The sequence below is a fragment of the Somniosus microcephalus genome, chromosome 1 (genome assembly GCF_052327205.1).
Source record: "Somniosus microcephalus isolate GS21.2 chromosome 1, FLI_Smic_1.0, whole genome shotgun sequence".
NCBI lineage: Eukaryota > Metazoa > Chordata > Chondrichthyes > Squaliformes > Somniosidae > Somniosus > Somniosus microcephalus.
Window position 1 is genome coordinate 379,158,953 of NC_140987.1, and position 12,969 is coordinate 379,171,921.

The window sequence follows — 12,969 nt, forward strand, 5'->3', positions numbered from 1 at the left end:
CATAGTGTGTGTACTCTATTCAGTTTTTAAGGTTGTTTATATTATGTTGCATTGAGTACATAGAAAACATTTTATATCTTAAATTATATATAGTTTACATAAAATACTTAGCCAAAAGCTGTTTTCTTATTCATTATCATTTATGGGCTGATGAATTAGTCAAAATATGTCAGCAGGCAAATGTGTTCAGTTATACATTGCCTGTAGTCATCAGCAACCAGAAATAGGCCACGTAGAATGCTGCAATCTTGAGCAACCAGAAACGGACCACATATAATGTAGGTACGTCTTGCATATGCCTTATAGTTAGCTTCAAGCCAGAATTACAGTGAACACACATCTGTTTGAAAATTGAACATTAAAAGCCTGGTTTTCAGAGCAAGGTGGAGTTCAGAAAACAATCCTCTGCATGTGCATGGCTTTCTGCACATTCGCAGTGCAAAAAGATTGTCCATTCTGGAGCCAGAAACTCCGAGGGCAGCAAGTGCACAGAGTGAATTATTTCAGCTCATTGGATGAATTAATTCAACATCTTAGAATCCCAAATTCTATTGCCCTGCCTCTAATCTGGCTTTAGTCTCGGCAGCAGGTGGCCACCCTTTCTAATTAAGAATCTAGGAAATTGGGTTGTTCTTCTACCTTGATCATTAGGAAAATTGACTTACTGATTCCATTATTTCATTCAAAGTGTGCAGATTTGGTACTGGTTAATAATATACTCTTGGGGTGAATGAGTTCAAAGGACTAAAATACAAGTTTTATTTAGAGCTGTGAATGGATAACGTATATTATGGGACATCTGTTCTTTTTGTGTTTCAGTATTTTTCATATTTATATATAATTGTATGAGTAATTGTTCTTTTAATAGGATTTGGTGCAAAGCCTATTATCCTCAAGAGTCCTGGTAATTATTTTGTTAAGACTTCCTGGAGGATTTTCTGGTAATAACAGTAAATGCTTAAGTTTTCAGTGTTTTTGAAATTCACTTACCTGTGTTACTGAAAGTGATGAGTGGTGAGGTTTACTGGGAGTTGAGACTGTGCAGTGAAATGTCAGGTTTTCATGTGAAGCCTCAAAAGGAAGATGGCCCTGATTAGGAAGCCTGCCACCTTGTGGTACATTGTGATACAGAACTTGAACATTATCATGAAATATATTCCTTTAAAATATACAACGTGTTTTAGATTGTTCAACCGCAATGAATAACTTATTTTCCCACCATATTGGAGTTGCCTCAAGTAATTTCTACATTTTGGAGTTCACAGTCAATCGTGTATGACTCATAGTAATTTTAAGTTTTGATTGAGTTCGATGCTATTAAAGCTGATTCTGAAATTGGAGGTAGAGGTGGCTGAAGTGCCCATCCTTCCCTTTGTGCAGGGAACAGTGTGATTTCAGTACTATTTACCTGTCAAGAGTTTTCTAAATGATTAGTGAAGTTAACAGAACCAGGGGAAGTGGAAGGGTCCACAGAAAAATACCACAGAATGAATAGTCCTTCAAATTCAACTGCCGTTCAAATTCTATCTTTTGCGGACACATTCCACAATTTCTTGCCCGGCTTTATTTCAGGAAGTATTGGGGAGGTGGGGGGTGGGGAAGAGAGAGGATGGGGCAAGAACAAAATCAACAGGAAACTGTTTCTTCACAAAACATCCCTTTTTGGCTGATGAGGATCAGATGGGCCATTATTAAGGAGTCTGTAGCAAGAGTGCTCTACCCTTCAAGATGAAGGAGTGGGTAAAATGGTTTGTGACTGATTAGTACAAAATGGAAACAGAGAAAACTCTTATCAGTATCTAATGTTGTAGAGTTGAGATGTAATACTGATTTCCTCTTGTGTAACCCTTACAATCATTAGAGTTACTAATATTAATACATGTATACTGTATTATTAATTTCACCCTTACTCCATAGTGATATTATAACAATATAATATCAGTAAATAGATTATGTCCTAACTCAATATTTGGGGTGTTGGTTGTTAAAGGATGTAACCTATCTACAGTCACGTCTGTATGAATACTTAATATTTCCCTAGCAAAGTTTTTGTTCCCAATTTCCTCCTGTGTGCACGTTTTACTATAGTACATTAAAATTTGGCAAACAGATGTTTACAAAAGTTCCAAAAAATTTCAAGCAGTTCGGCATAAAATCATTTAATATCCCTCAGGAGAGGAAATGCTAACAATGTTGATCCCTAATAATATGAGTACTATGAATAAAAATGTTTCAGATCTCGTGAGAAAATTGTAAAGAAAAAGAAACAGTCACAATCTGTTACACAGAGGAAAATAATTTAATTTGTGTAATATTCGAAAGTAATTCCTGGACTCCGTAAGAACAACAGTTTTACTTGGAAGCTCCCATTACCAGGTTGTAATGCAATAAAACTGTAAACATCTAAAGAACGGAAATTTAATATGAGAGTTCTGTGGGAAGAAAAGAGTCAGCTTAAGTAAACATAAGTAGACTGTTCTATATTTAAACGGGTTAATATGTTTGATTCAATCTAGGACTATCAGCGAGTTAGAACATTTTAATCTGAACAGGGTGTGTTGCAAGTAATGAAAAGATGTGCCAGAGTTCTTTTATTTTCTCTCTCAATATTTATGTTAAATTCCTACCCCCTCACAACTCCCATAAAACGAAAGGTATCAGTGAACAATCCATACTTGATTACGGAGTGTCGCAAATACATGGGTTTGTTGGTAGCCTTTTAAAAATGCTGGTCATGTTGTACTGTATTTGAATATTCTAAGCATTAAAACTAAGATATTCTTTGATTATTAAGATTAGTATAGTGATATAAATTGCAATTTGCTGTTTCAAGGTTCATAGCCAAATTTATTTTCCTGATTAAGATAATAGGTTGTCCATTGTGTTTGTTTTCTAACTTGTAAGCAATATTGCACTTGCAGATGATAGTGTATCTTTGATTCAGTAGGAGGCTGAGGATTAATGATTGTTACAGGAAGCTGTTTGTTTGAAGTGTAATTTTGTTAAGCATTGTTGATTTTATTTCTGGATGTGATCTCATCACTTTGTATGATTATCCAACTTCATCATTAATTATATTTATGAATGTTGAACTTGTCAAGTTTAGCTGGAAACCTGATTTCGAAGGACATTAAATAGATAAGAACAGGAACTTGTTCTGGAACTCATTTCTGGATGCTAAGATTGGGGTCAGGAGGAATGCATTTCGTAATGTAAGGTTTATATTACACATGACATGATTCAGTTGCAAAGTGAGAAGAAACATGCACTAAAGAGTGGACTACTGAGTACTTGGTTATTCAAAGCTGAAAAGTAGAATGAAGCACTCTCACTGAAACAGACCATATTCGCACTGCAGGGTTACCTCGAGGTTCGCACTGATTTCAGTGACAAAAGAGCACTGCACTTTGATACATGTATATGTTCAGATTCTTGCCATCATATCTAATTTTTAATTTTCAACGACAATTTGCTTTCTCCTAACATTAAAACAACTGAAAATTAATGCCTAGAAATTGGTTTGCCTCCAAAAATGGGCACGGGGATCGCGATGCACCAGTTCAGAGGATTGCAGGCAGCACGCAAACTTAGTGCTACCTGCTTATTTCCATGATTGTGGCATTCAGCCTAGCGCTGAATGCGCTGCTGAGTGGCTGAACGCTCAGCAGGGGGCCCAAGTTCATGCGAGACTAGCACAACTTAAAGCTAGCCTGCATTACTTAAAGGCAGCCTGCACCTCTTAAAGGGGAGGGGCATTCTGCCTGCAGCAGCTCATTGAAATGGTTGGGGAAGACAGTGAAGAACAATTAATGATGGCACAATAGGGGAGGAGAGAGCATGCACCAAAGTTCCCGGATACAACACTGGAGCCCTTGGTGCAGGAGGTGGATAGGAGGAGAGAGGTCCTCTTTCAACAGGGGCCCAAGAGGCCCTTCAGGCAACAGTGCCGAGTGCAGCGGGAGCAGATAGCCGCTGTGGTGAATGCCAGCAATATAGCCCCAAGGAGGTGGACGCAGTGCAGGAAGAAATTTAATGACCTCATGAGAGTGGTCAAGGTCAGTGACTTCATCTTCAAATGCCATATCCCTGCCATCTGCGCCACTAACCTCACATACTGCTCAATGCACCACACCACACCCCCCATCACTCACCTACCAACAATCTCTACCAAACACGACTCACACCTCACACCCAGATCTTACAGTTTGCACACACTGCCAGCTATTCAACTATGACAGGCATATCACCCAAACGCATTGCACCACACTCACTGACACAATTCCCTTTCTCTTGCAGGAAAAGATAGCTTATAACCAATGCCAGCAGCACCTGACTGGGAGAGGACAGGCTCGCCTGCATAACCTCACCCCCATTGAGGAGATGGTGCTGGCCATTCTTGGGAGGGGCATCGCTGAGCCCATGGCTTTGCGCAGAGCTTGGAGCCCATGATTTCCAGCTTGGAAGGGGTGGGCAGATCCATTGGCACACTTATGGACCCAACCATGATGCAGCATCTGACGGCTGATGTCTCCACTTCCATTGGAGCATAAGAAGAAGTCACCCTATGTTTGAGTGCTGCAGTGGAAGCTCAGACTACTCTCATGTAGGCTCAGCTTGCTGTCACGCAAGCTCAGACTGCTGCCATCGTGGCTGCGTTTATCAGTGTGGAACGAGGCTTGCAGGGTGTCACAGCAGTCCAGCAATCAGTCCTCCAACAGATAGCTAGGAATGCTGAGACGCCAACTCGGGGAAGTGGCAGTGGCTACGTGGAGCAAGTACCTACTGTCCGCTCTCAGGATGACAGCATTCATCCTCCCACCACTGCCACTCCGCCAGTGCCCTTGACTGCTGCCGCCCAATGCCGAGGTGGTGCAGTCCGCAGTGGGGCCTTCTAGGCCCAAGGCTGCTCAAGGTCGTCCTGCAAGTCCACCTGCAGTCTCCTCCATTGAAAGTCAGCAGCCTTTCACCAGCCATGTTATAGCCACTGGGGAAGCACTTTGTAGGAGCACTAGGACAGGCAAAGGCACACGCAAGACAGGCACTAAGGCCTAGAAATTCAGTGGGCTGCGCCACCCGTTAGCACCTTAAGAGGGCACTTAGTGGGTTGGACGCCACTGGCCATGTCTCCCGCTAAATTTAGCGGTACGCTAATGGTGGCGCTAGCCGTTAGTGCTGCGCCGCTACCAATGATGTCATCAGTGTGTGCAGCGCCCCGCTACCACCCCGATCGCGAAATTTAGTTGTGCCCCCTGCTTTAACGCCGGTCGCTATTTGCGACCGGTTCAGGGGGGCCTAGGCCTACCTGCGGCGGTAGAGGCGCTGAGGTGTGGGGCGGCCATTTTTTTTGCTGGCTGCCTGCCAGCACCTCTCCGCGCCGCCGTCCCAGGCCTCCTGAGCACCCCCCCCCGCGGAGTGCCGGCTGTGTTCCAAGAGCCCGGCACTTCTCCTTGGTGCCGGGCTCTTTTGCCAGCACTCACGATCTTTGATTGCGCTGCAGCAGGCCCCTCCCCTTTAAGAAGGGGAGGAAGGCCTGCAGTACCGCAGCACGCCATGCCACAGCGTGTGGCGCTGCAGCACATCGCGCAGCGATATTGAGTTGCAGCGCCCCAAGAGGGATGCGGGGCGCCTCCAGTAGCGCCGCGCTTCCCTCTGGGGCGCGCAACGTCAATTTCTGGCAGGTGGCCGTGACTACTTCCGGGGCGCTACTTTTAGCGCCCTGGTGAGGCTTGGGGCGCCACTGAATTTCTAGGCCTAAGGGTATACGCAATGTGATTATACGCCAAATGGCCTACTCCTGCTCCCATTTCTTATTAGTTGACTTTGTTATGTAATATTGGATGGATTGATGTATAAGGTTGGACTGGCTCTGTTTCTTTTGTGGTGGATTTTATTTCAGCATTGTAGCCAAGAGGACACTGTGATGGTCAGTAATAGAGGGAAGGTAAGGTGTGGGGATGGTGAATTTGGGTTGCGTTCACTGGTGCAGTCAGATGAGTCGATCATGGACAGCCTGGCAGAAAGGGGCTGTCTGGTTTCCTCCTCCTCCTCCTTTTCCACTTCCTTCTCCTCATCAGCTGGTCGCCGTATGCCTGGTGGCAAGGGCTGTGCCTTCATGATGGTGAGGTTGTGGAGCATGCAGCAGAATCTTGAGACGTGTTCTGGTGAGTACTGCATGGCTCCTCCAGAGCAGTACAGGCAATGGAAGCGTTGTTCAAGGATGCCAATGCTCTGCTCACGAGTGGTTTGGTTGCGGAGCGGAGTCAGCGGTTAGGCTATTTCAGATGAATACATGGCTAGAGGAATGGCGCAAGGGGGAGGGATTCAAATTCCTGGGACATTGGAACCGGTTCTGGGGGAGGTGGGACCAGTATAAGCTGGACGGTTTGCAGCTGGGCAGGACCAGGACCGACGTCCTAGGGGGAGTGTTTGCTAGTGCTGTTGGGGAGGGTTTAAACTAAAATAGCAGGGGGTTGGGAACCTGTGCAGGGAGATAGAGGAATGGGAAACTAGGATAGAAGCAAAAGACAGGAAGGAGAAAAGCAAAAGTGGCAGGCAGAGAAGTCAAGGGTTTAAATCAAACATGGCCACAGTAAATAATAGTTCTAAAAGGTCTAAGAGTGTTAAAAAAACAAGCCTGAAGGCTTTGTGTCTTAATGCGAGGAGCATTCGTAATAAGGTGGATTAATTAGCTGCGCAAATAGATGTAAATGGATATGATATGATTAGGATTACGGAAACATGGCTCCAGGGTGACCAAGGCTGGGAACTCAACATCCAGAGGTATTCAATATTCAGGAAAGACAGGCAAAAAGGAAAAGGAGGTGGGGTAGCATTGCTGGTTAAAGAGGAGATTAACACAATAGTAAGGAAGGATATTAGCTCTGATGATGTGGAATCTGTATGGGTAGAGCTGAGAAATACCATGGGGCAGAAAACGTTAGTGGGAGTTGTATACAGACCCGCAAACAGTAATGCCGAGGTTGGGGATGGCATTAAACGGGAAATTAGAGACGCGTGCAATAAGGGCACAGCAGTTATCATGGGTGACTTTAATCTACATATAGATTGGGCTAACCAAATTAGTAACAATACTGTGGAGGAGGAATTCCTGAAGTGTATACGGGATGGTTTCCTGGACCAATATGTCGAGGAACCAACTAGAGATCAGGCCATCTTAGACTGGGTATTATGTAATGAGAAAGGATTAATTAGCAATCTTGTTGTACGAGGCCCCTTGGGGCGGAGCGATCATAATATGATAGAATTCTTCATTAAGATGGAGAGTGAAGTATTTGACTCACAGACTAGGGTCTTGAATTTAAATAAAGGAAACTACGATGGTATGAGGCGCAAGTTGGGTAGGATGGATTGGGGAATGTTACTTAAAGGGTTGACGGTGGATAGGCAATGGCAAACATTTAAAGATCGCATGGATGAACTACAGAATTTGTTCATCCCAGTTTGGCATAAAAATAAAACAATAAAGATGACTCAACCGTGGCTAACAAGAGAAATTAGGTCTAGCATAAGATCCAAGGAGAGGACATATAAATTGGCCAGAAAAAGCAGCAAACCTGAGGATTGGGAACAGTTTAGGATTCAGCAAAGGAGGACAAACGGATCAATTAAGAGGGGGAAAATAGAGTATGAGAGTAAGCTTGCAGGGGACATAAAAATTGACTGTAAAAGCTTCTATAGATATGTGAAGAGAAAAAGATTGGTGAAGTCAAGCGTAGGTCCCTTGCAGTCAGAATCAGGGGAATTCATAATGGGGAACAAAGAAATGGCAGACCAATCAAATACATACGTTGGTTCTGTCTTCACAAAGGAGGACACAAATAACCTCCCAGAGATGTCGGGGAACATAGGGTCTAATGAGAGGGAGGAACTGAATGAAATCAGTATTTGTAGGGAAATGGTGTTAAGGAAATTGATGGGATTGAAGGCCGATAAATACCCAGGGCTTGATAATCTACATCCTAGGGTACTTAAGGAAGTGGCCCTAGAAATAGTAGATGCATTGCTGGTCATCTTCCAAAATTCTATATATTCTGGAACAGTTCCCATGGATTGGAGGGTAGCTAATGTTACCCCACTATTCAAAAAAGGCGGTAGAGAGAAAACGGGGAATTATAGACCGGTAAGCCTGACATCGGTAGTGGGGAAAATGCTAGAGTCCATTATAAAAGATGTAATAGCAGAGCACTTGGAAAACAGTGACAGGATTGGACAAAGTCAACATGGATTTACAAAAGGTAAATCATGCTTGACTAATCTACTGGAATGTTTTGAGGATGTAACTGGTAGAATAGATAAGGGAGAACCAGTGGATGTGGTGTATTTGGACTTTCAGAAGGCTTTTGACAAGGTCCCGCATAAGAGATTAGCGTGTAAAGTTAAAGCACATGGGATTGGGGGCAAGGTACTGACTTGGATAGAGAACTGGCTGGCAGACAGGAAGCAAAGAGTTGGAATAAACGGGTCTTTTTCCGAGTGGCAGGCAGTGACTAGTGGGGTACCGCAGTGATTGGTGCTAGGACCCCAGCTATTCACAATAGACGAGGGAACTAGATGTAATATCTCCAAGTTTGCAGACGACACAAAGCTGGGCGGGCGTGTGTGCGGTGAGGAGGATGCTGAGAAACTCCAGTATGATTTGGATAGGTTGGGTGATTGGGCAGATGTATGGCAGATGCAGTATAATGTGGATAAATGCGAGGTTATCCACTTTGGTGGCAAAAACAAGAAGGCAGATTATTATCTGAATGGCAATAGATTGGGAGAAGGGGGAAGTGCAATGAGACCCGGGTGTCCTTGTGCACCAGTCGCTGAAGGTAAGCATGCAGGTGCAGCAGGCGGTTAAGAAGGCAAATGGTATGTTGGCCATCGTAGTGAGAGGATTCGAGTACAGGAACAAGGATGTCTTGCTGCAGTTGTACAGGGCCTTGTTGAGACCACACCTTGAGTATTGTGTGCAGTTTCGGTCGCCTTATCTGAGGAAGGATGTTCTTGCCATGGAGGGAGTGCAGCGTAGATTCACCAGACTGATACCTGGGATGGCAGAAATGACGTATGAGGAGAGATTGGGTCGATTGGGCTTATACTCGCTGGAGTTTAGAAGAATGAGAGGGGATCTCATTGAAACTTCTAAAATTCTAACAGGACTAGACAGACTAGATGCAGCAAGGATGTTCCCGATGGCGGGGGAGTCCAGAACCAGGGGTCATAGTCTAAAGATAAGGGGTAAGCCATTTAGGACAGAGATGAGGAGGAATTTCTTCACCCAGAGAGTGGTGAACCTGTGGAATTCTCTACCACAGAAGGCAGTTGAGACCAATTCATTAAATATATTCAAGAAGGAGTTAGATATATTTCTTAAAGCTAAAGGGATCAAGGGATATGGGGAGAAGGCAGGGACAGGGTACTGAGTTTGGATGATCAGCCATGATCTCATTGAATGACGGAGCAGGATCGAGGGGCCAAATGGCCTACTCCTGCTCCTATCTTCTATGTTTCTATGTTTAGGCCTTGTCACCCAGTAGCCACCCTCTGGTTTGTCTTGGTAGTTCAAAGGCTGAGGAAACAGTGGACTGGCGCAGAAAAGAAGCATCATGACTGCTATCAGGATACTGGGCATTCACCATCATATTGTGCTGGGCATGGTCGCACACCAACTGCACATTCAGCGAGTGATGACCTTTGGAGTTGCGGTACATCTCAGCATTTAGATGCAGCACCCGCAAAGCCACGTGCGTGCAGTCGATGAGCCTGCTATCCTGGCAAACCCACATGCACATTCTGCTTGCTTCTCTCTGGTCAGAGAGAAGACAATGAAGTCCTGTCTCCTGACATAAAGAGCGCCTGACACCTCTCTAATGCAGCAGTGGATGGCGCACTGGGAGATGTTACAGATGTCGCCTGCCCCAGCCTGGAAGGGTCCCGACGTGAAGAATTCAGGGCCACAGTCACCTTCACAATCACTGGCAGTGCTGTCCTTGCCCTGGTGTGAGGTCTGATTGCAAGAGGTGGCAGAGTCTGTGAGCATCTCCTTCATAAAGCGCAGACACCTCACACACTGCTCCTGGCTCAGGCTGAGGTAAGAGAATTGCTCTAGGTGGGTAAGGCCTCCTGCTAAGAGTCTTTTTCGGTGCCTCTGCTCCATCTCCCTGTCATGCTGTAAACCAAGGGGGATGACAACTAGAGCACCCGTGAGCGGGAGTAAGTAGTCTGACCAGAACCCTTGAAGTCAGAAGCAAGGCCTTCTCCATTCCCTGTCACCTCACCAACTATAAACAACTCGAGAAAGCGCCAAACACTTCCACAAACTTGCACAGAGCCAGTAGAAATTAATCAGCAACTAACCTGTAAGTAGGTGATGATCCCTTTACATATTGCTGGTAGAGGGTTCTTGCAGCTGCTGAACGCATGTTAATACCGGGCATTAGTTCTAGTGTTGCACGTTGGTTGACATCACGACCTGCCTACTCTACAAATTTCAGGCACACGCTTCCAGCAACGACCCCAACACCCTCACCAAGATGACATCTAGTGCAGCACGCACCAGAAGTGTGAGCGCGCGGTGCCGACACCATTTTCGTCACAAAACTGCACCCGTAGCCAAAAAATCGGGCACTACAGAGCTGAATTTCTAGCCCTCCGTTTATAAGGTTCCCAGGAAGTCTAATAGACCACGAGAACACTTGAAGTTCAGCTTTACATTGGGGCTGCACCTGATGTGAAGTTAAATTGGCTTGGGATGAGCTCCTGGTGCACAGGACTCGGAGCAAAAACGTGGCTCCTAACTTACACTGACATAGTTTGTAGGTTATACTAAACCAAGAACTTTTACTTGATTTCTTTTGAGGGAGAAAATTGACAGAGCTTTATCTTCTCTAAATATTTACCTGTATTGGTTGCCCCTCAGGGGAGCACATAAGTTGGATGGAGTCCACAATAGTGTCAGTTGTACGTGGTCCATGGAAGGAATTGACTTCATGAGTTGAATGGCATTACTTTGTTCCATACTTTGTTCATACTGCATAAAACTTCAGATATTTATCTGCAAGTGGTAAAACACTTCAAAAACACAATGCATAGCAACTAATGACAATTCAGAAGTGTAGTGCCTACCCACTCCAGTAACCAATACAGGTCAACTATCCCTTATCCGCAATTCCGAAAATCGAAAAGCTCTGAAAACCGAAAGTTTTTTCGTGGCGCGTCTCTCGGTATTTCCAGTGTAAAAGCTTGAGCAGCTTGCATGGGAGTTTGCAGATTACTGCGTGGCCGTGTGCAACTTTGAGGAAACATTGCTGTTAACTATTTCTTTATAGTAATCTGGTTACCTAGCCAGGTTTGCATCCATCACTAGTGGTGTAGTTGTAGGGTAAACCCGACGGCTGCCTCTTGTCCATTTATAAGCATTATTATCCGTTCTGAAATCCGAAAAATTCCGAATTCCGAAAAACATCTGGCCCCAAGGGTTTCGGATAAGGGATAGTGCACCTGTACCATGCTTTACTAATGTGCTTTGAAACAAAGCGCGTAAAAGCAAACCAAAGTAAAATGATGGAAAATAACTTGGGCATTTATTGACATGACATTGGACAATGATTGTTACAAGGTTAGAAAAGCTCATTTCAACCGCCTTTGCGGGAATAGCTTCACATTAACTGCTGCTTTCAGAGAGTGATCTTGAACAAAAATTCCTTTTCTATTACATATCAAATTTGATGTTTTCTATCCTTTATTTTTACATTTTTTTACGTCAGTCCTTCTGAGGAGGAAGCTGAGATATGACAAAGGGATCGGTAAGATTCTTTTATCTAAGAATCAACTATTTAAAAACTCAGTTCCTGGACAACTTGCCATCTAATAAGTCTAATTCTAGAACAAACTCTGCTTGTTTGAAGGTCTCCCCTCCCCAATAAGGGTGTTCTGTACACAGATTACAATTTATGCCACTTTCTCTATTCTTTCAACAGATTTTTGTGAAATAGAAGAAAAATTCTTCTAAGAAATAACAAAACAAAAAATCACTAAGGAAATGCCTAAGGGAAGCAGAGTATGACGCAGCTGTGTGTCCTATCACCCGGCAGACAGGGTTTTTGTGCTATTCCCAAATTCTTCCTTATTGTTCATTCAATCTGGCAAAAGTACATACCCAGAGTTTACATTTTTAAACAGTCCTTTGTGATTACAGTGGTAATGGAAATTCGTCGTAATAGTTGAGTGTTGATAAGAACTTGTTTTTGTGATACTGATTTTATCCCATTCGATGTAGTTAGTAATTTTTATAACTATCATGCAACATTCTGGGGCCATCTGATGGTAGTAAGAGTTTGCCAGCTATTATTACCTAGAGAGGAGAAATTAGGTTAAAGACTTCATATTTTTATTTTCCGATCAAGTGTAGTTCTCTGCAGAACAAATAAACTACATGAAAAGCTGCAATTTAGCATTGAAGAAAGTGATCTTAAATAACCATAGAATAAAGCGCGAATGGAGCATTCAGTGAAATGTAAAATCTTAGCAAGATCATAAAATTATACAAAAGCAAAATACTGCGGATGCTGGAAATCTGAAATATAAACAGAAAATGGTGGAAATACTCAGCAGGTCAGGCAGCATCTGTGGAGAGTGAAGCAGAGTTAACGTTTGCTGGTAATGATTCTGCTTTCTCATTTTCAGTTCCTCTAGACCCATCTTTTGTTTCTTTTATTGACCCATTACCACCCCCTTTTGCCTTGCACCATTATCTCTTGTCATTTAGTCACTCCTGCCTTCCACCCTATCACAGACCTTCACTTTTGTTCTTTCCTCCCCTCCTCCCTTTCCCTGCCTCTGTTCTTGCTTAAAACCTGTTACTTCTCTAAATTTTCCAGTTCTGATGAAAGGTCATCAACTTGAAACGTTAACTCTGCATCTCTCTCTCCACAGATGCTGCCTGACCTGCTGAGTATTTCCAGC

At 43.8% G+C, this 12,969-nt stretch overlaps 1 protein-coding gene across 3 annotated transcripts in view; it reads left to right on the top strand.

The window, feature by feature from the left end:
• Positions 1-12,969, top strand: part of LOC147125018 (transmembrane protein 33-like) — a 189,118-nt gene that overhangs the window by 120,087 nt on the left and 56,062 nt on the right. The gene's annotated exons all lie outside the window — the stretch shown is intronic.